Source organism: Arachis hypogaea, chromosome 17 (genome assembly GCF_003086295.3).
Source record: "Arachis hypogaea cultivar Tifrunner chromosome 17, arahy.Tifrunner.gnm2.J5K5, whole genome shotgun sequence".
NCBI lineage: Eukaryota > Viridiplantae > Streptophyta > Magnoliopsida > Fabales > Fabaceae > Arachis > Arachis hypogaea.
The window spans coordinates 36,416,422-36,428,501 of record NC_092052.1 but is presented as its reverse complement, the minus strand read 5'-3'; positions in this window follow the sequence as shown (position 1 = coordinate 36,428,501).

Genomic DNA, 12,080 nt, shown 5'->3' with positions numbered 1-12,080 from the left:
CTGAATTTTTCTTTTCTTTTCTTTTTAATCCCTCATTGTTGGTACTCCAGAAACTCTGGCATAAAGGATGAGTACTGAGTAGGACAGTATACTTTTTAGATAGAATAAATTATTTGTCTGAGATTAGAGCAAATAACAACAACGACTCTCTATAGAGGCCATGGATATGCAGAATTGAGAATAATGGAGTTGGTACTTAGCACCGATGTATTTAATTTTTATGTTATTTCATCAGTCAGGGGAAGAATGTCTCAGATATTTTATGCTAGTGATAAGTATCTTCTACATATTAAGCTGCTAAATAATGATGAGTATTACTATCACAATATGCGCTCTACTCTTGGTTTAAAATGAAACACGAGTACCTTGATAAGGTTTGATTCCAGCAAACCGTTTTCAAACACCTCTATTAGGAATATTTACACAAATTAAATATATTATTTTATTTCAATCAAACTTTATAAACTTTATATTGTCGTAGTTTGGAAAATATTTATAGTTCATCATTATAGGATCTTGTGAGGTGTAATTGATTTATTAATATCTGTCTATGCCATCTAAGTTTGCATATGTGCATCTTGAGCATCAAATATTTGCATATTGTCCTTGATTCCGATGTCTTAAGAATGGTAATGAGTTTGTTGATGTAAGTGCTGTAAAAAATGATTGGTCATGAGTAATTGTAGAAAATACTTGTTGAAATTTTATGATTTTATAAATTTTCAAGAATAATTGTTGAACTTTTTTTCTTCTAAATTTTTATTGTTGATGAGATGAGTATTGTTGTTGATTACTAGATCCGAACTGAGAAGTTAATTAGAAATTTTGGTTACATCCTTATCATGAGCTTGTTCTGAATAATAATGCTTTTCTTTTATTACTTTTGTAAGATCCAGAACTTTTGAAAAGTCTTATTATGATCAAGTCTCAAATCATATAGTTATTTATAGCCTTAATTTCGAAAATCATTTTATTAAAGATGATTAAGGCAAGTTTTGATTTATTGAATTTGAGATAAGTTATGGTTATTATCCAATTTTACAATTATTGGATTATTTTCTATATTTAAATCATATAGTTGGTAGTTGTGAAATAATAAGAATTTTTATATGATTCGGATTAAATAATTAATATTTTAAATATTAATACTGTTACTTTGGAAAATAAAGGGTTTAATTATATTACTTCAAATTATTTTGATTTGGGTATTTTATGGAAAATAATTTGTAAGATTGATGAGCAAATAGTATTTTCTATATACAGTAGTGTTGGATTTAAATTGGGTTTCAATTACTATATTTTCCCCAATTTCATTTGAAATTACCAAATTACCCTTAACCCTAATTTTCAAAATAGTGAAACCCTAATTCCCCAAACCCAGCAGCCATCACCCCAACCCCCCATCAGTAACAAACACACGCACACAGTGAGACAAAAGGGGAGAAAGGAAACAGACAGAGGGAGGAGGAAAGAGTTTGCCGACGTGGAGGAGGGGAGGGAGCTCGCCATCGCTGTTGCCCTCACGAGCCCGCCGAACCCGCCACGCCTTGCCGCCAGCTGCGAGCCATCGCCATTCCGGTAACGCTGCATCCCGTCGCGCTCATCGCCACCACTTTCAGGCGTCGTCGTCAAATCGCCAAGGGAGGGAGAGGGACGCGATGGAAGTGAGGATGGAGGAGCTAGCGTCGCTGTCGAACTGTTGCAGAGCCACCAGAGCCGTCGCGTCGCCGCCGTCGTCCTCACTGCGCTGCCGTCGCCCTTGCCACGTGGTCAGTCACCGATCTGCTATGAGAGAGAGGGAACGCAAACAGAAGGCAAGATCGGGAGCCACCGCCACTGCTCGCTGAACCCCAGTGCTTCCTATCGCCTCTGCCGCCTGGAGCCGCGTCGCCGCACCTGGCGGCCGAAAACCGCCACTGAAGCCGGTGTCGTTTGGAGTTATCGCGAGTTGCCGCCGCCGGACCCACATCGGGGCTACTGCCATTCACCGCCGCTGGTGTTGTTCGTCGCTGTGCTTACCATTCGGAGCAGCTGCATCGTTTCTTTCACCGTTACACTCACCGGGAGTGGCGTGGGTGTTACTGGAACCACCATCGGGGCTACCGCTACTTGGTGTAGTTCTTCCCTTGTTGTGGTAAGCGTGTTATTTCGGAAAGCCCTTTTAGTCAGTATTCTGTAATGCTTGGTTAAAGACTCTGAGGTTTGGTAACATAGGTTTGAGTTCTGATTGCTGCCAGAACCACCGCCGGGACTACCATTGCTTGATTTGGCCGTTCTTTCTTAGTTTTGGTAAGCGTTTTCGATATGAAAGCCCTTTTGGTTACTGTTCTATAATCTCACGCTAAGGTTTTGCGGCATCAATTGCTATGAGACTGAGTTTCTATTGTTATGTGTCACGATTAGTGTTGCTGTGGTTACCGCGGGAGTGGTTTGCAGCCAAGGTTGCGTTGTTGGTGATCTCGGTTTAAGAGAGGAGGTTCTTGTGACGCGTTTGGGTTATGAAATTGCATTTTGAGGTAGGGGCGCTTTCCGAAAACTATAGTTTATTATTGGAATTATTACATATGGATACTGTTGTGAGATAATATGTATTTGGTGATTGTATCGGCTTTATGTATTATTTGATTGACTCAAATGTTTATAGATGTTGGTTTGGCTGAGTTGTTGTGCGGCTTTGTGAAATGTAATGTTTTGAAGCTGATTCTTTAAATATTTGAAATATGAGTTTAATCCGTTGAGGATTGATTTGATTTGAGTCAATTATTTGATGATGTGAAAAGTCGAATGCACTTTTGAATTCAACCTGGTTTACTTTAATTGACTTGATCTTGGACAAATGATTTGTTACTGAACCGTTTCTTTAAAGCTTTGGAAATGAGTTAAATCGGTTGATATTGAGTTGATTTTTAAATGGTTTTCTTGAGATATGCCACTGAGGCGACTGTTGGATTTAGCTTGCTTTGAATTGATTTCTGGTTTTGAGCTGTTGAAAAGGAATGAGAAACGGTTTAGTTGGGACCCGAACCGGGTGGCAAAAGTCCAAGTTTTAGGGGAGGTGCTGCCGAAATTTCTGCAAAATCCTAGTCATGTCTGAAAAGTTATTTGAAAAGGGCTGAATTTGAGAAATTGTATTATGTGATTTATTAAGAGAATAATTATGTTTTCAAGCTTAATTTATTTAATGAACTTTATGCGTTGAGTTCGGCCCATTTAGAAATGAACTATTTTTACCGCTTGAATCACTGAAGGAAAGAATGATGCTCTAATATTGATTTCAATATAAAAAGGGTCTTTTAGTGATTTTAAAGGTATTTAGACCTTTGATTGGGTAATTAAGTTTGAGGCAATTTGGAAGAGTTAGAAAAATAGGTTCCAAAAAGAAACTTGAAGGTGATTTGATTCAAATGAACCGGTTTCGTTTCAAATGAGTTGATTTTTGGACCGGGTTGGAACTTGTGATTTTGAATGGTCGGTTTTATAGTAAATTCAGTTTCATTTACTTGAACCGATAATCTATGATTTTAAGAGTTTCAATGAATTTTAAGGAATCGATATAGGTTGACCTTCCCTAAAGACTTGGAATTCCGTCGGGAAACTTTTGTTATAAAATCCCATTGTTGGATGGATGATTTTGAATGCTTTGAAATAAATCCTTAACTTACCATGGTTTTCGAAGTTTTGGAAAGAGAATGCCGAGAGTGGCTTTGTTTTAAAAAGAAAAGCAAATTGAGAAAAGTCAAGGCTTATGAGCCTGAGATGATTTGAATATGAGATCTTCAAAGTCAAGGCTAAAAAGAGTTGAAACTCTATTTCAAGTGAAATAAATTGAGAAAAGTGATTTATGGCTTAAATGCCGATTGATGAATTTGATAATGTTGAATGGTGGAAGTGCTATTTTGTTATGAGCCGGAAAGGCTGTGTATGCTATTGAACTATGGCTGATTGCCGAATGAATTGTGGGCCGTATGGCTGATTATGAATTATGAGTTTAAGCCGAAGGGCTGTATTTATTGATAAATTAGCTGGTTCTGGATTGAACCATGAGCCGGATGGCTGAGATGAATGTTGAATGTGAATATGCTTGTGTTTTCTCTCTAGTTGTAAGGGTGACAGGGCACCGATACCCTCTAATGGCGACAGGGCACAGATACCCTCTAATGGCGACAGGGCGCAGATACCCTCTAATGGCAACAGGGCGCAGATACCCTCTAATGGTGACAGGGCACGTATTCCCTCTAATGATATTAATGCGCAACAGAGAGACTGTGCCCGGGTTAGCTACCGGACACGTCGGGTTGGCTTGGTAACCGACGGATGATATCATCAGCCACTAGGGACATGCATGCATCATATGCATTTATGTGACATTGTTTGGGTGTGCATATTATACTTGGTTTGCCTATGTGATTAATTGCTAACTGTTCTACTTGTAATAACTGTTTGTTTGTGCTTGCATCTTCCTATTTGTGTATGCTACTGGGACTCTGTTGGACTGTGGTGATTGGTTGATGGTTGGATTGTTTGGGCCTAGGGCCGTGGTTGAATTGAGATGGACCGATGGTTGATTTCGGTTTTGTGGTTATGGTTTGGAAATGTATGAAAGGCTATTTTGGTTCAGTATAGATAAACCTTTTTGAAAGGCTTTTAATGTTTTTGAGAATTGAACGGTTCTTCTTTCAGAAAGATTTTTAGACTTTACTTTTATTGTAAACCGTTGTTTTTGAAAAGGAGGCATAAGACGGTTATTAATCACTAGTACGATTTATCTTCACGTATCCTATTACAGTAATTTCCAAAAACCCTCTACTGAGAACCCTTTCGAGGATGATGTTCTCACTCCCCTACATTTTTCCCCTTTTCAGGATATGGGCGCAGAAGTTACGAAGAGTTTATTTAGTTGTTGAGATGCTTTGTATTGCCTTAGATTATTTACTGTACCCTCGCCTTTATCTTGATATATTCTGTAAGAGGGATAGGGATTGTATTGGTTAAAGCTTGTAATATTATCTATGTATATATGAGTATATATGTATGTATATGGATGTACTCTTTATGAGTTTTTGTAAGTTGTATGGTATCTATGGATGTATGTTATCGGATGAAAGTATTTTTGGGAGCGGTATTGCGGTTTAAAGTTTTAAACAGGCTCATATTTTAGTATTAAATAGTATAAAAGTTGTCGTAATGTCCGAGCTATCAGAGTCGCGCAGCCGGAAGCGTGAGCTTTGGTAGTTAGGGTGTTACATTATGGTATCAGAGCAGTTCTTCCTGTAGAGCCTGAGGAATGGACCGACTATGCTTCAATTGCATACTCTGAGCGTTTGTCATGTATTAGGTCTTGTTGAATGACGAGAATTAGAGCTTTATGCACATGACGGTCTATTGATTAACGCTGTTAGTCTTGCATTGCATAATTCCTGATATTAAGTTTGGCCGGCTTAATACTAGTGAATTATGTATATGAGAGCACTAATGGGTTATCATAGATGATATACGAGTTTTGAGTAAAGCAAATCGCGGGTTTTGGAAAAATTGGGAACTATTTCTCGAGGCTATTCAGTTGTGTGTCTTGAATTTTGTTCGAGTCGACCTGTTCTTTTATATCCTAGCTTGAAGCTCTTGTTTGCTAATCCTCTTGAAAAGTAATTTGATGTCCCCACTCTATTTCTCTATTCATATGCATTATTGTTTGATCTCAATTGCATATGCCTGTTTGGAATCCTTGTTACATCTATCTTTCTCTGTTTGAGTTCTTTTTGATTCATGTATCCTTTGATATGACTTTGAACTTGTCCTAATGCGCTGTGCATTTTAACTCCGGATTCCGAATCCATTATTAGAGAAATTGTTGATTCAGTTTTCCTTTTATTTGACAGTGAATTACAGCTAATTTTGAGATTTTTATAAAAATTGCTGTTGACTAGATATACACTTATCTATACGTGGAACCTTGAAGATTTCTTATACAGTTTAACAACTATTTATTTCTAATACCTCACCTGTACTTTTACTGGTTTGCGGAACCGCATTTACTTCAAATACAATTTGACTTTCTAGTAATTTTACTATAGTCCTAATGCACATCTTCATTTGATTATGTATTTGGGGTATTTTTCAGAATTCTGGAAAGAAAGGGAATTTTTCACTTTTATCCCGGTTGAGTTTCATTTGATAAACTTTACTTAATTCATTTTGATTTGAGTTTGATTTAGCATACTACATGGTTTATGCTATTGTTGTTCTTTTGAAAATGTTGGACTCATAGCTTTCTTCTTATGATCAGACTCGCTCCTTCTTAAGCTTTTCACCTCTATGAATGTCATACATGATTCTGTTTTTAACTAATCTTTTACATCTTGTGAAATTACCATTGATCTTGGTTTGTCCTCTCTTGTGAATCTCATCCGTATGTGAGTTAGTTTGATTCGTTTCAAATTAGTGCATTGTTTATTCTCTCATTTTCTCTACAAGAGTTTTTAGTTAAAGATTTACCTTTGAGAAATTACTAATGATTGAGTTGTCTTTTCCTATGACTTTTGTATTCTTTTGGATCAATTGAAAGCTTGTTTGATGACTCATGCCTAGTGAATCTTGTTTGAACTACTTTGATTTAAGATCCTTTCTAGCAAGGCTTGACTCCTTTTTAGTACATCTTAAACTTCTTGAATGTTCTTCTGAGATGGTGATTTTAAGAACACTTTTGGGAGTCTTGTTCTGAACTTTTTAAAGAAGTTTTGAATTCTCTTGTAAGAAGTTTTAAACGGGATTTATTTTTTGTTGTTTGATTGAGATTGAAACCATTGTTCAATTTTGATGAAGTTAATTTAAAAATTGGCATGCGCTATTTTAAATGAGGCCTTGGAGAGCTTCCTTGTTTAGTGGAAATCGGTTCGTTTGTAACGCATCACTTATTTCCTTTACCAAATTGTAAGCAAATTTTTACTTCTGAGTTTCTTTTATAAAAAGAGTTTAACTCCCTCTTTCGTACTAGCTATAAATGTTATACACGCTTGTTTGAATATGAAATTATGAGAATTTTGAACAAGCATTTGATTACTTCCGAGTTTTTATGAACTGCTTTTGGTTAAGTTGTGCATCTAAATATCTTTCTAAAATTTTTGAGGAAATAGTTTAGCTCTTAGCCAAAGTTGTGTGCATTTTGTTTTTGGAACTCTACAAAATCTACTTCAACATGAACTTGTATTGAAGTAAAGCCACGTTTATGCTTTTGTTACTCTCTTGAAGGATATTTGTTGCTTAACTTTTCTTTTAGACTGCGAGGTGATTTTCCTGCAAGTTTTCGATTCTTTTATGAACAATGTATTCGAAAGTGTTTTTAATCATGCTCTTGAAGTTCTGTGAGCTTTGTCTTGGGTTTGAGAGATTCTTCTCTATAAATTTCATACTTCTTCAACTCAGCTTGAATTTGTTTCAAACTAATGCGCCGATCCTCCTCTTTGTTGATCCTATTGGATTTCTTTGATTCAAGGGTTATCTTTGAGGTTGTTAATTGAATTGTGTCTAGCAAACTTCATTGCTTGAGTATCCTTGGTTATCTGGGATTGGATATATTCTCTCAAATCTATTATTTCTATCCTTGACATTTGACTCTCCTTTCTAAATCTTGTATCCTTTTGAGTAGACTCGAGAATTATTTTGATATCACGTGCGACTTGTAGATGTATACGTAACGTGATGCGTTAGTTCTTTAAGACGTGATATGTGTATATGGAAGGTGAAGCGGTAGGTGTGTAACGTTATGATGAGTTGTGGGTGTTTTGTCCCTTGCAAACGAGCTTGCGGGTGTTAGGCTTATGATTGGCTATTAGGTTGAAAAGTGCCTGATGAGGTTAGAAAGTTGAAGCCTTGAGGTTGATATGAGATTAGTGTGCAGATGATAAGCACGTCGTTTTAACCCCATCATGTTTTATAACCTTCAATACCTTGCCTTACTATCACATGTTTGAACCATGTCATCATTGCTTTGTGAACGCCCATCTTGATTTGCATCCTATTTGGTACCTCAAGTTTTTGTAAAGCTTTGAGATCATATGACCTTGTGCATTGAGCCTATCTTGTAACGTTTGCTTTGCAATCACACCCCTACCTTTGTATCCTTATGCATACGACCATCCAAGTATTTGAAAACCATATATATGTTTATATTTTGAGATATGTTTGCTTCTTCCTTAAATGTGTTCAAGGATGAACTGTTATGAAATTTCTTTCGTTTTGTATCAATTTTCGAGGACGAAAATTTTTATAAGGTGGGTAGGATGTAAGACCCAGAACTTTTGAAAAGTCTTATTATGATCAAGTCTCAAATCATATAGTTATTTATAGCCTTAATTTCGGAAATCATTTTATTAAAGATGATTAAGGCAAGTTTTGATTTATTGAATTTGAGATAAGTTATGGTTATTATCCAATTTTACAATTATTGGATTATTTTCTATATTTAAATCATATAGTTGGTAGTTGTGAAATAATAAGGATTTTTATATGATTCGGATTAAATAATTAATATTTTAAATATTAATACTGTTACTTTGGAAAATAAAGGGTTTAATTATATTACTTCTAATTATTTTGATTTGGGCATTTTATGAAAAATAATTTGTAAGATTGATGAGCAAATAGTATTTTCTATATACAGTAGTGTTGGATTTAAATTGGGTTTCAATTACTATATTTTCCCCAATTTCATTTGAAATTACCAAATTACCCTTAACCCTAATTTTCAAAATAGTGAAACCCTAATTCCCCAAACCCAGCAGCCATAACCCCAACCCCCCATCAGTAACAAACACACGCACACAGTGAGACAAAAGGGGAGAAAGGAAACAGACAGAGGGAGGAGGAAAGAGTTTGCCGGCGTGGAGGAAGGGAGGGAGCTCGCCGTCGCTGTTGCCCTCACGAGCCCGCCGAACCCGCCACGCCTTGCCGCCAGCTGCGAGCCACCGCCGTTCTGGTAACGCTGCATCCCGTCGCACTCATCGCCGCCACTTTCAGGCGTCATCGTCAAATCACCAAGGGAGGGAGAGGGACGCGATGGAAGTGAGGATGGAGGAGCTAGCATCGCTGTCGAACTGTTGCAGAGCCGCCAGAGCCATCGCGTCGCCGCCGTCGTCCTCACTGCACCGCCCTCATCCTTGCCACGTGGTCAGTCGCCGATCTGGTCTGAGAGAGAGGGAACGCGAACAGAAGGCAAGATCGGGAGCCACCGCCACTGCTCGCTGAACCCCAGTGCTTCCTATCACCTCTGCCGCCTGGAGCCGCGTCGCCGCACCTGGCGGCCGGAAACCGCGACTGAAGCCGGTGTCGTTTGGAGTTATCGCGAGTTGCCGCCGTCGGACCCACATCGGAGCTACTGCCATTCACCGCCGCTGGTGTTGTTCGTCGCTGTGCTTGCCCTTCGGAGCGGCTGCATCGCTTCTTTCACCGTTACGCTCACCGGGAGTGGCGTGGGTGTTGCTGGAACCACCATCGGGGCTGCCGCTACTCGGTGTAGTTCTTCCCTTGTTGTGGTAAGCGTGTTATTTCGGAAAGCCCTTTTAGTCAGTATTCTGTAATGCTTGGTTAAAGACTCTGAGGTTTGGTAACATAGGTTTGAGTTCTGATTGCTGCCAGAACCACCGCCGGGACTACCGTTGCTTGATTTGGCCGTTCTTTCTTAGTTTTGGTAAGCGTTTTCGATATGAAAGCCCTTTTGGTTATTGTTCTGTAATCTCACGCTAAGGTTTTACGGCATCAATTGCTATGAGACTGAGTTTCTATTGTTATGTGTCGCGATTAGTGTTGCTGTGGTTACCGCGGGAGTGGCTTGGAGCCAAGGTTGCGTTGTTGGTGATCTCGGTTTAAGAGAGGAGGTTCTTGTGACGCGTTTGGGTTATGGAATTGCGTTTTGAGGTAGGGGCGCTTTGCGAAAACTATAGTTTATTATTGGAATTATTACATATGGATACTGTTGTGAGATAATGTGTATTTGGTGATTGTATCGGCTTTATGTATTATTTGATTGACTCGAATGTTTGGCTGAGTTGTTGTGCGGCTTTGTGAAATGTAATGTTTTGAAGCTGATTCTTTAAATTTTTGAAATCTGAGTTTAATCCGTTGAGGATTGATTTGATTTGAGTCAATTATTTGATGATGTGAAAAGTCGAATGCACTTTTGAATTCATCCTGGTTTACTTTAATTGACTTGATCTTGGACAAATGATTTGTTACTGAACTGTTTCTTTAAAGCTTTGGAAATGAGTTAAATCGGTTGATATTGAGTTGATTTTTAAATGGTTTTCTTGAGATATGCCACTGAGGCGACTGTTGGATTTAGCTTGCTTTGAATTGATTTCTGGTTTTGAGCTGTTGAAAAGGAATGAGAAACGGTTTAGTTGGGACCCGAACCGGGTGGCAAAAGTCCAAGTTTTAGGGGAGGTGCTGCCGAAATTCTGCAAAATCCTAGTCATGTCTGAAAAGTTATTTGAAAAGGGCTGGATTTGAGAAATTGTATTATGTGATTTATTAAGAGAATAATTATGTTTTCAAGCTTAATTTATTTAATGAACTTTATGCGTTGAGTTCGACCCATTTAGAAATGAACTATTTTTACCGCTTGAATCACTGAAGGAAAGAATGATGCTCTAATATTGATTTCAATATAAAAAGGGTCTTTTAGTGATTTTAAAGGTATTTAGACCTTTGATTGGGTAATTAAGTTTGAGGCAATTTGGAAGAGTTAGAAAAATAGGTTCCAAAAAGAAACTTGAAGGTGATTTGATTCAAATGAACCGGTTCCGTTTCAAATGAGTTGATTTTTGGACCGGGTTGGAACTTGTGATTTTGAATGGCCGGTTTTATAGTAAATTCAGTTTTATTTACTTGAACCGATAATCTATGATTTTAAGAGTTTCAATGAATTTTAAGGAATCGATATAGGTTGACCTTCCCTAAAGACTTGGAATTCCGTCGGGAAACTTTTGTTATAAAAACCCATTGTTGGATGGATGATTTTGAATGCTTTGAAATAAATCCTTAACTTGCCATGGTTTTGGAAGTTTTTGAAAGAGAATGCCGAGAGTGGCTTTGTTTTAAAAAGAAAACTCACTTTGAGTAAATTTGGGTTATGAGCCTGAGATGATTTGAATATGAGATCTTCAAAGTCAAGGCTAAAAAGAGTTGAAACTCTATTTCAAGTGAAATGAATTGAGAAAAGTGATTTATGGCTTAAATGCCGATTGATGAATTTGATAATGTTGAATGGTGGAAGTGCTATTTTGTTATGAGCCGGAAAGGCTGTGTATGCTATTGAACTATGGCTGATTGCCGAATGAATTGTGGGCCGTATGGCTGATTAAGAATTATGAGTTTAAGCCGAAGGGCTGTATTTATTGATAAATTGGCTGGTTCTGGATTAAACCGTGAGCCGGATGGCTGAGATGAATGTTGAATGTGAATATGCTTGTGTTTTCTCTCTGGTTGTAAGGGTGACAGGGCACCGATACCCTCTAATGGCGACAAGGCGCAGATACCCTCTAATGGCGACAGGGTGCAGATACCCTCTAATGGCGACATGGCGCAGATACCCTCTGATGGTGACAGGGCACGTATTCCCTCTAATGATATTAATGCGCAACAGAGAGACTGTGCCCGGGTTAGCTACCGGACACGTCGGGTTGGCTTGGTAACCGACGGATGATATCATCAGCCACTAGGGACAGGCATGCATCTTATGCATTTATGTGACATTGTTTGGGTGTGCATATTATACTTGGTTTGCCTATGTGATTAATTGCTAACTGTTCTACTTGCAATAACTGTTTGTTTGTGCTTGCATCTTCCTATTTGTGTTTGCTACTGGGACTCTGTTGGACTGTGGTGATTGGTTGATGGTTGGATTGTTTGGGCCTAGGGCCGTGGTTGAATTGAGATGGACCGATGGTTGATTTCGGTTTTGTGGTTATGGTTTGGAAATGTATGAAAGGCTTTTGATGTTTTTGAGAATTGAACGGTTCTTCTTTCAGAAAGATTTTTAGACTTTACTTTTATTGTAAACCGTTGTTTTTGAAAAGGAGGCATAAGAC